General features: G+C 40.3%; 1 protein-coding gene across 9 annotated transcripts in view; it reads left to right on the top strand.

The window, feature by feature from the left end:
- Positions 1 to 8007, top strand: part of LOC137426986 (uncharacterized) — a 74475-nt gene extending 66468 nt beyond the window's left edge. For 4 of the 9 annotated variants that reach the window (XM_078777216.1, XM_078777221.1, XM_078777220.1 and 1 more), the window contains 2 exons: positions 3078 to 3255; positions 7564 to 8007. The gene's annotated coding sequence lies outside the window, so the exon portion shown is untranslated. The remainder of the gene's footprint in view (positions 1 to 3077; positions 3256 to 7563) is intronic. The other 5 variants (XM_078777223.1, XM_078777224.1, XM_078777217.1 and 2 more) reach the window with 2 other exon arrangements.
- Positions 8008 to 12696: the final 4689 nt, after the last annotated feature.

Here is a 12696-nt window from a genome sequence, read left to right as displayed (position 1 = left end):
ACATACTGAATCAGATAGGGTACATCTTGACATGAAATTTCCATAATCATGTATATATTATAACAGCTTCACATTTGACAATTTGTTGTTTTCCTCAAAACATTCAAAAAGTTATATTCATTTATATGCTTTACACGAATAATATACAAATCAGGTATGTATTTTACACTACTAAACTAAGAATAGCATTTACAATTGCTTTCAGGTTAATATAGTTTGAAAATTAAACTCATGCAGTTTTTTTTTTAACACTACTCAAAGAAAACAAATGCATTAATAATGAGTACATATGATTAAAATCACAAACAGGAATATCTAATTCCCATCAAATTTTGCAAACAAGCAAACTATGCATAATGCATCCATTATCATAGTTCCTCCTCCCTTTAAAAAAAAAGAAAAGAAAAAAAAGAGTAATTAATCTTGTTGTGTTAACTACTAGTATGTACCTTCATCACTTTAATTTTCATGGTGTGTAGCTTGTGGTGATATGAGTTCACTGATTTTGTAAAACTGACACAATTCATAACATTTTCGTTATGGCATTATCTTTAACTCTACTGTACTCATTTGTAACATCGCTTGATTCAATCTTTTTATCTCGGTGTTCATATCATCATAAAAGTCTTTCTATCTTGGTTCCACATTTGTTTCTAATCTCATCAACATCCTATGATTTATCAATTTGTTCCAACACACTGTAACCAAGGGTTTTAACCAAGCCTCTACCAAACTATTTCTGATTTGTACTCAAAATACTAGTTAAACAACAATTAGAAGAATTAACTTCAAAAGGTCAACAAATTCATTTTATAAACAGATCTAATTTTCATCCAATAGTTTTCCTTGCCAACTGTCATATTGTAACACTTTAATAAACCTTCGAAAAATGTCTCCCAAATTAATAAATTCCCTTTTTACTTTCCAAATACTCAACTGTAAATTACATATTCAATTACAGTTTCTCCCAATTTGTTTGGCCCGAATGGTCGCAGAAGTGGCTGCCAACATGCAAAACCTTTTGATCTACCAAGCAAGTATTCTTCCACATAAGACCTCTACCAAATTTTTTAAATCTGGGATTTCTAATTATATGGATGCACACTCTCAGGACATTTCAGGCTGCTGTTAACAATCCACTGCGATAAATTAATTCCTGTGCCTGTGCCTGTGCTCATACCCACAATTAATTAATTAATACAAATTGAGGATATTATCCCTGTCACATTCATTTATAGATTCATTGTTTTATGAAAATCAATATTCGTTAAAATCTGGTGTTACATTTTTCGGTATCAATTTCAGCAAGATTTTCTTTACTAATCTTTTTTTCCCATATCATCTACGCCTAATACACATACATACAACACAATTTATATGCTGATAAAATTCAAGTTGATATATATATCAAAAATCCGTGAACAGAGTATTCTGATAAATCCATGTAAGCTCTCTTACAAATTTGGCTAATTTTGTACTCCCACATTTTTTTTTAAAGCTCATATCCATAAATAGCTTTATCCTCATATAAGTTTTATCAAAAATGGAATCCCAAGGTTACTCACAATTTCTTACTATTAATTAATGGCTGCTTGTAACTCAGCACATCAAATATTTGTATTCCATCTGCCTTGACAAAAGAGAAAATCATCCTAATCAAATTACATTGTTTATTTTATGGATTTTCTGGATATTTGATCCCATCCACATCAAACTATCTATTTCAAGACAGGCACACTGTCGGTTTCAGCAATCTTTTAAGAGAAAAAAAATACACAAACTCATGCATTATGTATATTCGTTTGCGTTGGAACCATTATTTGCAGATCAAGATGGGTGTCAATTTCATAAAATTTGTCCCTCAATTTTTAGAAACGCAGATACACAAACAGACAAAAAATTTTTTCTTAGAAAAGCCCTATAATGTCCACATTGAAATCACCCTTTTGTTTCCCACAATAACATCCAAATTTGAAAACACCCATGTACATGTCAGTCGACCACTGACCTATCAATCATGCAAAACAATAGTCCGAAATTCCCACCTGATCATCATGTGAATCTCGTCACTTGGTTCCCAAAAAAAATATTTGCAAAGCAATTGTTCCAAACTCTGTAAATTCAAAAATTGTTTTGCCCAAAATGCTCCCGAAAAGCACATTTATTATTGGCAAATATGAGGCTTCCAGAATGAACTCTAATCCTGGATCTTTTAATTCTATGTTCCAAAAAGTGTCCAATTTCGGCATTTGATCAATTAATTCTTATTTTGCTAATAAGCAAAAAATGAATCATTCTTGCTCCAAAAACTTTTCAGACACAAGAAGCGTCGACAGTTACTCATGTTTGTCTAGTGATCTAATCTGTTGAGGCCAATCGTCATTTGGGATCTGCAGCAATGAAGGCCTAATCGTTGTCTGAGGTACCAGTAAACACTGGTACCCTTGATCTTGGTTTTTCCCTATGAACTAGTCTCCTATTTGAATATGGACAACGTCGCCTCCAGTGGCCCATATTTCCACAATTAAAACACCTGTCCTTGACATTGCCTGTTCTTTCAGGGCTACCTATCCTGTTACTTCCTTGTCGATTAGGTCTCTGATTTTCCCTTGGATCATAAGAAAATTATCTGTACTGTTCTTTTTGGGGAGACAAATGGGTATCAGGTGGGACAACTGTCACTTTTATTCCTACATTCGAGGGCAGTTGTGCATTTATCTCCTTCAGTGTATCCTGTATCCTTTTTAGTTTAAGTTATAGGTCCATTATCCTTTCTTGCTGTTCCCATTTCCTGGATTCAACATCCCAATGATGGAATGCCAGCCAGTCTACCGTTAGGTTCTGTCTCTTCCTAACTTTCAGTTCTTGTCCTAATCTATCCAATCGACTTGGCTCAAATGTACCATCTCTTGGAAACTCCTTGGCATGCCCCTTTGTCCACAAATACCAATTCTCAACCTCCCTAGTGGCCTCTACACCATAATGGTTGTACATATAATATGTACAAGTACCTTTTTGTGGAATATCTGGTTCAACTTTTCTACCCTGACAGGCCCTATTTCCCATTTCGCCTATAGGAATGTATTAGGCAAACAGCTGTGTGTTGCGTTTTCTGAGGTTGGTATGACAGTCGTTCTTCACTGGTGATTCCAGGAAGAGTCTCTCCAACTTTCAATTGATGATGGCAGCTGAGTCCAGGAACACCTCCTTTTTGTACCACCGTTTCACCAACCGATCCCCAAACTGATCGGACAGGTAAATGACCACCGATAGGTGGGAAACCACGTATCGGTCCGTTGTCACCAAAGCTAAAACACTTTTGCGGAGGCCAGGTAATTTGTGTTCCCTGTCAAAAGGGCACGCCAAATATTAAGCACAAATATAAAATATATATATATTCGGACCTTTCCTTCACTTTTGTCAACTTACCACCTTGCTCATTTTTGAAGGTATCTTCACATTAACATAAATATTCTGATTCCAAATGGATTTCACAATCTGGATTTTATCACATTTTTAAAAATCAAATTATCTTCGAATGAAATCAAAAATCAAATCAAAAATCAAATCAAAATGAATCATCTTCCTCTATCAAAAAAAAAATTCAAAAAAAAAAAATCAGTTATTTTCCCAATCTTCTGATATCCACTCTAATCCATTTTCCTATTAAGTCTTACAAAGGAGCCTGGAAGAGAATGGAAAATCAAAAGCTGTATTAAAAGAACAATAGTGTGTTGTTCCAAACCCACCAAAACAAAAACATCAGCCAAAAAAAATCCTAATAAAATCCAATAGAACACCATTTAGCTCAATGCAGCCTAATTCCTCATTTTACGAGTACGAAACACAATGCCGCTTCTTGGGGGCCCTCCAAGGAGCGAAAATATGCTTCCCACTCGTCCTATTACCTCCATCAAAAAAGAGGATATTACATTTAAACCCGTATGTTTGTCTGCACAGAACAATATTGATTTTCTCGACATTGGTTGATATGAATTACAGGAAAATTCTGTCACAGGTGAAACCTCACCTGTAAAAATTTTGTAAAATCACAATCATGTCATTGATCACATGGTATAGACACCATCATTGTGTCAACACAACAATCTTAAAATCACTGAGAAAAAAAAATTCTGGCAAAGGTCAACAATCCCTGATTGCTGTGTCCTTAACTCCTGACAATGGTAATATTACCGACATAACATATTGTTACGGTTCTCTACGCCGGCCTTCTTCCCCTTATCAAGGGGGGATTAATCCCCTTGTCTTTGCTGGGCCTTGGCGGAACCGAGACTTGCAACGCCCTTCCCGGGCGAGCGCGGAAACAGGATTTCGGGACCAATTCTCGCTCGTACCTAAGTACCCGCGCCACCACGGAAACGAGGAAACAAGCCTCGCATGAACCACGTATGATGTTAGTACACCGAGCGGATTGCGTACACGTGGCCCGCGCAGTCTTAACTAGTGGAACCCGATTGGAGCGATCCTATTCGTGCCACGCTTAGTCAATGGAGGAAACCACAGGAACGATCGAATCGAGGAAGAAAGAAAAAGGGTTTAATTATTCCTACACGTATTTACAGTTCAAGGGCGAAGAGACACAGAGCAATCCTTAAACAGTCTTAACTTATCCCTGGGACAACGGGCCCGTCTCACTCACACTCACACAGGGGATTGCAGATGGGCAGGTGTTCCCCATGCGTCGATGTCGTTGTCCAGAGATTGCCTCCGTCCGGCTCTCCATGGCCCCGGCACGTCCCGCAAAGATGGTGGCAAGCGAAGACAGGGACTCGTAGCGCGTCTCGTACAAAGCAGATGATCGTGGCGAAACAGGAGAGGGCGGACTTTAGCGCGGCTGGCGGTTACTCAGCCTCGTTCATTCGCGCGGCTGAAATGCGCTATTTCATTGTAGATGCGCCTGGCTGCGCCCGTGTATATGTCGCGACCAACTCCTCTTCTTCAATACACTTGGTGTTTGTTTAGCGCGCGCGTTCTCGTGCAATGGTCAAGTTCATCAGGCAGTACAACGCGAGTCCTGTTATCTCTCTCTCTCTCGCAGCAAGTCAAGTCCCTTTAGCCCTCCGATGCAAGTCCTGTCGAGGGCTTTGTGCAGCGCGTTTTATAGCGACGCCCCTCGAACCTTCTGGAACTCACCATACTCTTCTCACCACGCTCTCTGATGCCACACCGCTGCCACCACCCTCAAGTTCTGATTGGTGGCCCGTGCTTACCGTCATCGCTTCTGCCGCTCTGCCTCGACTCCGCCCCGATCCTTCCGAGGCCTACCTCGTGTTAACTCGGCCAATGATCACCCAATGCTTAACAAACTGGATCGAGGCTAGGGTGGCTGGGAAATCGGTGGCAAGTAGGGCCTATCCTCCTGGCTCCTACTCAACGCAGAATTAACACTGGAAGGGAACTAAGCAAACAAATACTAAGACATAACTATACTATTGCGAGGCTAGATGTTGATTGTGTGACTGACTATGGGGGGCAGACTTTAACCTTTATTAAACTCACATGACAGACTCAAAACCGCAACAATATCAATGTTGATTTATAATAAAACAATAAAAGTAAGATATAATATCTCATGGCAAGGGGCAATGCCATCTCATGCCATGCCCGATGGTTCAGAGAAAACAATAGCGTTTACCTGCAGGACATATTTCCACCCCAGGCAAGACCTCCCTCAGTCGGGTCAATAAAACCCCCCCAAAAAACCTATATAACACTGATCTGGACCACACCCTACCACAAAGCACCCAACAACCTTTTTGGGTGGGGGGGGGGGGGGGGGGTGGAGAAAGATGGATGATGAAAGGGATAAATTGCAACCAACCCCAATCCATGTTGAACAAGGGAGGAATTCATGGTTTACATGCATCACATAGATTCATTCGTGAGACGATCAAACAAAATTAATCAGACAGATGTGAGACAGTTCATTGGAGAAAAAAATGTCTCAAATTTTTCAGATGTCATGTTTCATTATGGCTGCATAGTGAAAGCCACACTTCCACTCGTGGCTACAGTAAGGGTTTGAGGGGAGGGGGGCGGGAGCTGGCGGGAGGGAGGGGGAGGGGAGGGCAGGATAGGTAGATTGGGAGGAGAAGGTATGGTCGGGGAGGAGGGAAAAGTGAGGCAAAGAGATGGGATGGATGGATGGAGGAGGGATGGGAGGAGTAATGCTGGGGGGGCGGGGGGAAAGGAGAGATAAAGCATGGGGATTTGATAGGAAAGAGAAGTGATTTATGGGCGGAGTCAGACAAGGCATAGAAAAATAATAACAACAACAACAACAAAACTCTGGAAATTATTTGCACCATAGGAAAACATTCAAAACACATACATCCTGTCTATAAACCCCATTGATGATTGACGTGAGGTGTGAGAGACGGAGCATTAGGGGGGGGGGTGGATGAGATGGGGGGAATGGTGTGAGAGACGGAGGATGGGGGGGTGGGGCGGGGGAGGAATGTGGGGTGGAGGTGAATGGATAATGATGAGATGACGACAAGATGGGGGTGGATGAGGGGTGGGGGAGGTAGGAAGGCTGGGACAAGGGAAGAGGGAAAGATGGGGAGAGAGGAAGGGAGAGACAGAGATTGCATTGAGAAAAGAAAAAAAAAACACTTGCTTGCGATCCCGTATGTAATATATGATCAACGAAACGGACAATTTTGGTCTTTTCCCCGACAAAAACGTCTTCTGGAAGATTATTACATTGTATCAAAGTTGTAATGTATCCCCTGTCATGTTTATTAATCGGTGATTAGATACGAAACATTTTTTTTTTTTTCACAAAAAAAAACAAAAACAGATCGTTCAATACTCCATCATACAGGGTGGGCCAAAAGTAACCATACATAGGGAAAATAAACACTTTTATGAAATTACTCCAATAACGTAAGTTTTGCTGATTAACCTCTCCATTGACGTAAAAATTGGCTTCATCGGTAAACAAGATCCCAGATGAGAAGTTTGTGTCATCGTTCAATTTGCTTAATGCCCATTCACAAAATTCCATCCATCTGTCCGGGTCATCTTCACTCAGATGCTGCGCCATATGCAATTTGTATGGATGCCATTTGTTTGCTTTCAAAATGCACCTGATACTCGATCTGCTGACACCTCTTTCTGCAGACAACCGTCGTGTACTTTTTAGGGGACTCCGTGTAAGCTTTGTTCGTATTCTGTCCGTTGTATCTTCATCTGTGGCTGTACGTCTGCGACCACTTTTAAAAACCCTATGTATGGCTACTTATGGCCCACCCTGTAGATTGCAAACACGGTCTACATTCGTATACCGACGCCTTCACCAAAAACAACGATTCCCACCATATTTATCACTCCAGCCAAACATGGAATATGCACATGTCAATTAAATAGTATACTTTTTACATGATACGACTTTTCATACAACACCTATATATATATATATATATATATATATATATATATATATATATATATATATATATATATATATATAAAAGATTTGAAACAATGATGTATAACCCTCACTGATTTGAACTTTGTCTGACCCTGTTTTTCTCTTAGAGATTGAGAAGCAACCGATCTCCTCAGTCACACGAAGGCATATTATCTATTAGAAACAGAAGGCTTTGTTTATTTTGTAAGATGTTAGAAATCTCTGTTTTCTCCATGACTTGACATTTTATGGCTGGGAGAGTTGCATATGAAGAAAGAAAAAGGCTGACCCAAGGAATTGAAGACACAAACTGCCTGTTATCTCCCTTGAACCTTACCTGACCTCTCTCTTTGATCTTTGACTTTAAGAAAGCCATTTCACGGCACCATCGGGAAGTTATTGGTTCACTTGTGATGTATTAAATGTAGTGTGTTGATCTGTGTTGAATGTAGTGTAGTGATTTCGTTTTATTCGTGTATGTGTAACTTAAATGGAAGTGTATTCTGTAAATACCTTTGGTGGAAAAGTGAATCAAGTATTTTCATGTCATTAAATCTTTGATTGTCTTCTGAGACGAATGTGGACATTTAATTCTCTCGAGTCTTGTCAAATTAGTTTAAAGACTAAATTAATTAAAGAAAATCCACAACAATTAATGGCGACCGTGACAGGATACTGAAGGAGACTTGGAGCGACGGGGGAGCAGACAGGAGGGCGTGAAAGGTGGCTGCAAAGAACTTCGAACCATTGAAGGCAAGGGACAATTGTGTACCTTGTTAAAAGTTGTCTCCACCTTGCACGTACTGCACTCTCTCTTCCCTCACGCCAAGTCATCTGGTAACGTATAAAAGAACCAATTGCTGATTTAAATGACCATGTATTGTGTGAAGTGTGTGTTTACCTGTTTGCTTGTTTGCTTTATTATGTACAGGTGTAAAAGGTGTATGTACAGGTGTAAAACCCTCTCGCAGGTGGAGGTGTAATGTTCAGTGTGTATGATCTGGTTAGATCTGATACGGTTTTGAGTTCACCGGCGGGTGAGCTGAAATGACTCTGAAATGACTGAAAAGTGACTGAAAATGAGTGAAACAACTCTAAAGGTGTGCGATTTGGTGTGTGTTCTGGCCATGTAAAGATTCGGTAAGCGGGTACACCGGATGCTCGATCGCATGAAATACCCCAGGTGTGTTTTGTTCAAACCAGATCTGATCTGATCTGGTTTCGACCGGTTTTTCACACAAGTGTCCGCATTTTGTCGCGGTGGTTCTTAACTGTTTCACTCACTTACTCTTGCTGCAGAAGAAGGGGTGATGAAAAGTTATTTGGTTTAGTGTGAAGTAAGTTGGTTGCTTATTTGTCACAGTAAGGTGACAGTTGTGTTTTTAAGCTTGGTTGCCGATATCGAGCTGGACTTGGTGTCAGTGAACTGCTAAAGGGCATAAAATCGTGTTGTGTGCATGGTGAATTGCATTTTTCCTGAGTTGATTTATCTGGTACATTGGTGTTGAAATAATTGTGGCTTTGAGTGAATTGTTGTTGGTTGTTCCTTCCTCTGTTTTTCGATTTCTGCTTTTAGACCTAAATTAATTGTGGTTTCTGTTGTCTTGATTTGACTTCTTCCTAAAGGTGGATTTAATGATTTGATTCCTGGAATCAGATTTGATTTGTGTTGGTTGGAAAAGTGATTTGTGATCGCTGATCCGATCTGTTTTTGAATTGTTTGATTTAATTTTGAGGTGATTGAAGGTAATAAGGATTTGTGTCGATTTCCTGATTTGAGTTGATCTGGAAATGTACAAATTCTGGTTGGGTTTACAGTTGGCGTTTTGGTTATGCGATTTACTGGTTCTGGTATGTGTATTATTGGTCATAGATTTGTGATTTGTGGAATTGTTTGCACGGCATTGGTTGCATTGTTGTAAGTAATTGTGTGCATGTCTTGAATTGCCATAGGAAGAGTGGTTTCAACAGTAATGGTGAAAATGGTGTGCTTTGAAAATGGTGTGTAAGTCATGGGTAAATGAGAATGTATATGTGTGAAATACATTCGACGTGACGTGATTGATGTTTGCAGACGGGCTGACAGCTACAATCCACGCGGATTGTGACCCACGCTAACATTTCTATGAACGTATAAATGGAAAATAGTTATTTAAATAGATATTGTGTCATGACACAAAAGGTTGAACATGCGATTCCAGAAATGAGCAATACTCCTGGGGCTGGGCCTGAGTTGTATACATTTATATGTATAGGGGAAACCCCATTTTTATATGGTAGTATAGGTCCTAGGCTTTAAAAAAAAATTGGGTTCTCGCTCGAAATCCCTATAGATTTTGCCCAGCTTGCCCCAAAAGTTGCCCGTCGGGCGAGAAACCATACCGGTCATGTCTTGGCCATTTCTTGAGTGATTTGACAAACCTTTTTTTTAAATAGAGGTTTTTTTGGGGTGGGGAACACGTTTAAAACAATAAAAATTCGATATGCAGTCTCTATCAAGTGATTCCAATGTCAATCGAAGGAATCGAACCATGTTTATAGGACTATAGGTACCTACTACCATCACTAGCTTTGATATATTCGTGATTGTCATTTGTCAATGTTTTAAGATATTTTATGTAGTATGACCTACCCACATCCTACAGAGGCCACGATCAACCAGCAGTCTACGATGACACTAGGCGGGACAAGCGACTATCCGATGTGGCTTGGGCCATAGGCAGACTTAACTTGGAAGTCAGTGATAGCCACATGGCGGACTTGGTATATCCGACAACTGAAACTATGCGATCGTGGAGCGCAAGCAATGCGGTTTGGACGGATGACAATGCGAGGTGGACGCGGCAAAACTGTGCGATATATCCCACTGCACATTCTGCACGAACGTCAAGGTCAAGACGTTTGCAATGTCCTTCCTGCCTTGCACTGCTTGACTGGATGTGATGCAACGAGCAAAGTAGGCACCAAGAAAGCTGCCCTCAAAGCCCAGCCCACCCAATTGCTTAGAAATTTCGGTAGAGAAATGACAATTACACCCGAGACCAAGGCTGATGCTGAAAAATTCCTCGTGCTGGTGTTAAGAGAGACTAACCAATTTTCGTCCTTCACACAGCTTCGTGCCCAAATATATCATCAGACCAAGGGCTCATCACATCAAACTTTGCCTCCAACGTCAGGGGGTTTGCTTCCACACATAATGCGAGCCTTGTTCGGTACATACTCGATTATCCACCTCTTCCAACCCAGCATCATAGATCCACTACATTTTGGGTATCAGCTAGAGAACGACTGCCTTGTTCCAGTCACAGGGTGCAAGACTGAATAAGCGGTGGACAGTGACCTGTAACTGTGGCAAGTGTGCTCGAGCCACATGTCCATGCCGCATGGAGGAGGTGGGCTGCACCCCTTTCTGCAAGTGCATGAAGTTGCAAGATGATGCCTGCACCAATCCATATAATTAGATCTGATATGGTGAAAGTTTACACAAATTCATTGTGATGTGGGTGTTAATCTTAATAAATTTGTGTGATATGGCAGTTGTCTAACAGTAAAACCTGTATTCCTTTTTTTAGCAAAAACGTATCATCTAAAATACTAAAATGACCTAAGAGATATTGAGGATTAAAAATTTCGGACCTGATTTGGTTTCTCCGGAAGAGCTTCAGATCCGCTATCATGTAAACCGGTTCTCAAATCGACTAAATATTGCTTTTAGCGTGTTCAACAGCCAAAAAAAACTCTATTTAAAAATTTTTTTTGTCAAAATCGCTCAAGAAATGGCCGAGATATGACCGGTATGGTTTCTCGCCCGACGGGCAACTTTTGGGGCAAGCTGGGCAAAATCTATAGGGATTTCGAGCGAGAACCCAATTTTTTTTTTAATCCTAGGACCTATACTACCATATAAAAATGGGGTTTCCCCTATACATATAAATGCATACAACTCAGGCCCAGCCCCTAGAGTACAAGTATTTTTGATATTAGCTGACGTTTCAAGTGACGATTTGAAATGTCGGAAGCTTAGATCAATCTTAAAGATGAAAGCTTTTCATCTGTGAGCTGCAAGTCGACCATTTGTTTAATTTTTGATACTATACCTAATATTTACATGTAAATGCATGACTGGTCTGGATTTGGACTGCTCTGTGAGTTTTTGGGAAATCGGTATGTGTAGCTGGATTAAGTTTGAGTGGTTGTTACATATACTCTGGGTACATGTGACTTAAAGGATGAATTGGACTTGCTGTGAACAGTGTAGATGCAAGAAGAGATAGACAGGGACACAATGAGCTGCTAGGTGAGCCATTGAGGTGGATTGGATGTTTTGTTGTTGTTGTCTTGGGAGTTCGGTTGTTGCATTGCCAAAGGTTTCTGTGTGGTGTCTGTTGATAGCGGATTACCTGTTGTCTTGTGTGACGTAAGCAGGGATGCATGTAACTGTATGTAACTGCCTGGAGTCAGAGAAACAACTTCAGTTGTTGACATTGGCTGCAAATTGTCCGGAGTGCTTTAATTTGCACAGGGAATGAAAATTGGGATGACAATTGCATTCATTGAGTAAGTTACATGTTTCGTTTTGTGGATCTGGGTACAAGCTTGTTTGATGGGACCCTAGGGTCTTCTGCGTGTCTATGTGTTTGTCTGTCTGTTACACTGGACTCTTGGATGGGTTTTCCTGAGACGAATTTCAGACAAAACCCACCCCACCTCACTGTGAAACTTTGGACAGGTTGTGTGTGTCTCAGAGGTTTATGGACAAATTTGGGTGTAATCTGATGGACAGTATCAATGTGGAAGGAGACCGATAGACATCAGAGGTTAGAGTTGTGACATGGTGTAGACAGATGGAAATTGCGATGTTTGCGCCATTGGTGTAGTGTCCAAATTCTGGCAAAATTGGTATTTACACGTCACTACAATTGGTAGTGATGCATTTGGTGGTGATTAATTCTGGTAAATTTGGAATTGGTGGTGGTACAAAGATAATTATATTTTAGGTGTTGGTGTAACAGTAATTACCAAATGTTAATTGTTGGATGGCAGAGGTAATGGTGTGGTTTAATGTTCACACTGTTTGGGAAAATAATGCTCTGTGCAACATGATCCTAAAAAGAACCCATCCCTATATCTAAGGATCAGGGAGGGAAGGAATGGAAAATTTGGGGTATTAAAAGTTACGAAACTCAAAATATCTAGGTTTGGATGTGCAGTCATTGGAAAAATAAATTGAATATGATAACGGTTCCAGATATCTCTGCATA

This window comes from Myxine glutinosa, chromosome 5, assembly GCF_964187855.1.
Source record: "Myxine glutinosa chromosome 5, kmMyxGlut1.1, whole genome shotgun sequence".
In the NCBI taxonomy this organism is placed as follows: Eukaryota; Metazoa; Chordata; class Myxini; order Myxiniformes; family Myxinidae; genus Myxine; species Myxine glutinosa.
This window is presented reverse-complemented; position numbering and strand designations above follow the sequence as displayed.